Raw genomic sequence first — 4,737 nt, 5'->3', positions numbered from 1 at the left:
TTGAATATATTATTTTATATTTTATAATTATTATTCGACCATTTTTCAATTGGGTAATAATTTAAATTTTCAAGCAAATGAATTAATTTTGTTATCATTATAAATTAAAGTAAAAATAATAATAATAAGTTTTTTACCGTTGGGCCCAACTGAAATTTGTACCGTTGGAGATAGGCCCCAGCCCAATTTACATACAACATCAGGTAAGAGAATTTTGAACAAAACATAAAGAAATCGAGAGAGTGCAAAATCGAGAGAGTTCAAGAGAAAAGCCCCTGCTCTAATGGCGACGCGTTCTCAGGCAGCCACCTCCGCCGTTCTCGTGCTGCGACCGCCCTCAGGCCTCCATCTTTAGGTACTTCTTGATTCCACGATTTCTTATTTATGTTTAGGTACTTCTTGATTACACGATTTCTTATTTACTCTTGAATTTTTTTCTTTTTCTTGGAGGTTTTGGCTAATTGTTTCAAGGAACTACTACATGGGTTCTCTTCAATTTCTCGGATTATTACCTAAAAAGGTACTTTGCTTTTGCAAGGGTTCTTTTATAATTAGTTCAGGAAGCATGAGTTCACACAATTTTCCCATTGCATAACAAATTTGTTCAATCCGGTCTTGCTCAAGATTCATGCCATTTGTCCAGGAATTGCATTTATACATATTGCCTGCACTCACAATCTTGATTACACGGTTTCTTGTTTGTTCTTGAATTTATTTTTTTTCTTGGAAGGTTTTGGTTTTCTTTCTTTCAAGGCGGCGTTTCTACAATCAGACTTCCTCCGTGTTTTAGCGGTCAATTTCTCCTATCTCCTGTCATAATGATTATATGTTATTAACTGAAATTTAAGTGCCGCCATCCACTCTCTGTTACTCCAATTTGATCTCAACTTAAAATCTCTGGTTGGACTCTGATTAAACTTCTTAAACCAATCAGTACTTGCCCAACCCATGGGCCAACCAGAATATGAACTCTCAACTACATCTAGAAAGGTATTGTGGTTATGAAATATCTGTTGCATATTATGCCTTTGAATTGGAGAATGCCACAGTTATGTATCTATGTTGTTTTCTTCCCTGTCTTGGTTTCTTCCTAGTTCTGTCTTAATGCAAAGTACAAGGAGAAAGGACTTATTTAACAGAGATGTCTTATCATCTATTAGCAATTATTTTATTTGCATGCTTCATTGTTAGCAATATTGTCATTGTATATCTCTTGCTAGTGCTATTAAAATTGAGAATTGCCTAGTATGCTTCAGGTCCCAAAAAGCATGAGGTAGATATGATAAGTCGTCATTAGTTAAATTCCAAAAGTACGTATTATGCAGTTACAAATGGTGGCCTAACACTGTAGCCTGTTTATATTTAATTCTACAAGTGAAGCATATTAGTTAGTATAGGTAATGTGTACTCGTTTATTAATGGTTGGGGGCGCTAGAATTTGGATTTGGTTTGCAGATTCTGTGTTGCCGGATAACTTTCATATTGTTAAAAATTGTGTGGGAATCAAAAGAGTTGAGTAGGACTTAAACACTCAATCGGGACACATTCCGGCCGCTAAAAGTGTGTTTTTTGATGATATTTTAGAACCTAATGTTAACTTGTGTATCTTCATATTCCTCTCTTCGAATTACTAACTGAAAAGTGACCAATGACCTTATCGGTTCTTCCTTGCCGACTTTTCCCCCATATTTTGAATCGAGGAGGCTGAAACCATTGATTTTATGCATTGTAAACTTCAAATCCAAATTTTGTGCGTTGGTTTCTTTGAAAAACTCACGTGACCATCATTTTGACTCGGAAAGAATAGGATTGAGAATGTTTGAGGCCGTTGAAATGTGAACGATGAAAGGATAGAGTTGACTCCTAAATTGGAGAACAAATCTCCCCTTTTTTGTAAATTTATTCTTGATTAATTCGTCGTGTTGGGTTTTTCTCATGAGCCTGCTTTGAAATTTTTTGTTGTTATACATTTAAAATAATTGTATGAATTTACAGAAATCATGTTGGTCCATTTTAACATCTTATATTTGCAGATGTATCACAGAAAAATATCGAAAAATCTATATTATCCAACTATGAGTTATTTTATTTGTGCACTTTGGAAAATTAAATACTATGCTAAGCGTAGAGCGGTTGTCTAGATGCCAATTAAATTTGCTTTTCTTTGTGAATTTTGTGAATATTATTACATAATTTCAAGATTTGATAAATGTTTTTTAATGAACAAAAAGTTTGGTAACTCAAATAATACTAGATATGAGAAATTTTTTGTAGTTTTTATGAGGAATTAACTATAGTGTATTTTAAAAAAAATTGTTGTTTTTTCTTTTTTTCTTTTGCTAAGATATGTTTTCTCTTGTCAAGTGTTTTTTGTTATCAACATATGTTTTTAAAATCAGCATCAAGTGTACTAATTTCTCCCAAGATAAATTTACAAAGTCTGAATATTTTGTGTAGTTTAACAAGTATATAAATTTACTGTTTTGTGAATAAGCGCATAAAAAAAGTCACGTGTTTTTATTTTAAGAGAAAATTGTTAATTGATTTTTATTGACATTTTTTAAAAGCAGTTTTTGTATTTTTTGGGAACACTTTGAAGTTTGAAATGCATTCGGTTTATTACTTTTGAACAAATGGATAATTTTTTCTTTAGACTTCCAAAAAAGTGTATAATTAACTTTTTTTTGTTGTGAAAAATAATTGATTTCATAATAATTAAAGAAATCTTTTAAGATGATAGGTGCAAAGGTAATTGAAAAATAAACAATGAGATTGGCATCTAGACAACCGTTTTACCGTGTAGTATATGATATTTTATTTCCAAAGTTCAAAAATAAACTAATTTGTGGTTGCGTAGTAGCGATTTTTCAAAAAAATTTACTGTGATACATCTACAAAGTTTAGATGTCGATATGGACAAATATGGTGTTTCTGTATGATTTGTACAAAAGTCTTAAATGTATGACAAACAAAAGGTTTTGAAAAGGCAAATGGGATAAAACCAAACATAATGAATAAGTTGAGAATAAATTTGCAAAAACTGTGGAGAATTATCTCCCCTTTAGGCGTCAACTCCTAACTCATTCGTCGCATTTGAAACTGGCCTCAAATTTATAATCCTATTACTTCCAAGTTAGAATGTTGAGAATGTGAAGGTTTCATAGAACTCACATACATTTGGGTTTGAAGTATACAAAGAAAAAAATTCGATGGTTTCAACCTTTCTTGAAATTTAAAATATGGGGGAAGACGGTGGAGAATAACTAGATAGGGACAAAGGTTGCGTCTTTGGTTAGATAAATGGTAAAGAGGAAGAGATAGATACATAGGTTGTCATGTGGTTCTAGATAGTGTCGAAGAACACATTGCTTTTAGTGGTTAATGTGAAACAATTGAGTGTTTGAATCTCTACTTCAATCTTTAAATTCCCAAACAATTTTTAGCGAGATGATGTTATTTAGGCAAGCACTGAATTGAGAAACCAAATATGAATTCTAGAGCCGTCGTAATTGACGAGTTGCATGCTATACGGTTATGCATTTTGCTCTTTAAATATACTGATATTATTGATTACGTGCAGGTTAATGCTAGTGAAGATGATACAATTGCCGACTTGCATCCATTCACAATGACACACTAGCTTGCATGTCTATCGGGCTCAAGTATTTCTTCAAGACATCAACAGCCATTAGCTTAAGAATAAATCTAGCCTATTGTAAATAAGAATACTCTGTTTGTAGTACTTGTGTCTTCAGTGAAAAACATATATTCTTTATACTCCTCTTTTTATTTTTTATTAAAATTGCCTATTGCAATTACTTCAATTTCTATATATCTGTATCTCTAAATATATAAGTAATGAAGTATAAAATCTATGTGATAATTCTTTTTCTCTAATTGCATAATATGAAATGTGTCGATTTTCAAAACCATATTTTATTTTTGTTGTAATGAAACTAAATATGAATTGCTTTTATAATCATAAAAGTACTTCAAAATCATTCAGTTGATTAAATGGCTAAAATGTCACATTTTTATTAATTGTCTTATAAGTTTTTGAAGACGCTAATTAACAAGAGGCATTATTAACTATATTAATATTTACCAGTATAAATATACACTTATTTGAAAAATAAATTAATTAAGTTGGCATGTAGACGACCGTTCGATATTTTAGTATATGTTGTTTTATTCTTGATGTTTACAAGTAAAATAAGTTGTGGTTTGTACAATAGCGATTTTCTAGCAAACTTTGTTGTGGGACACTTGCAAACTTATCTACCAATAACATGAATAAATATGGTGTGGTGTAAAATTTGTACAAAATTTCAAATGTATGACAACAAAAATTTCTGAAAAAGCAAATCTTGGAACAGAACTTAACACAAGAATAATTGAGAATAAATTTGCTACATCAGTGGAGAATTGTTCTCCAATTTAGGCTTCAACTCTTCAACTTGCATCTGCAGTATTCTCTAAGGCCTCAAAAGATTGTATTCCCTCTCTTTCCAGATTATAATAGTGAGAACGTAGAGCTTTAATAATAGAAATCGGGGGACTTTGGTTTTTAAAGTTTACAAAGGGAAAATGCAATGGCATTAAACTTTACTTGATTTTCAGATATGAGAAAAAAAATGACATAGAGGAAACAAATAGGACCATGGACTTATTATTCAATAAGAAAAGTGAGAGAGAAATGTGTAGTTACCATCCTTTGAGCCAGCCAATGTGTGTTTA

At 31.4% G+C, this 4,737-nt stretch overlaps 1 long non-coding RNA gene across 1 annotated transcript; it reads left to right on the top strand.

The window, feature by feature from the left end:
* Window positions 1-204: 204 nt before the first annotated feature.
* On the top strand, window positions 205-3,775 carry LOC148787032 (uncharacterized). Its single transcript, XR_016067388.1, has 3 exons — window positions 205-355; window positions 451-520; window positions 3,581-3,775. It is a non-coding gene; the product is annotated as an uncharacterized LOC148787032 (long non-coding RNA).
* Window positions 3,776-4,737: the final 962 nt, after the last annotated feature.

This window comes from Sesamum indicum, linkage group LG9 (assembly GCF_026168435.1).
Source record: "Sesamum indicum cultivar Baizhima isolate 11 linkage group LG9, ASM2616843v1, whole genome shotgun sequence".
NCBI lineage: Eukaryota > Viridiplantae > Streptophyta > Magnoliopsida > Lamiales > Pedaliaceae > Sesamum > Sesamum indicum.
Note: the sequence above shows the minus strand (reverse complement) of the source record. Positions and strands in the feature narration are given on the sequence as shown.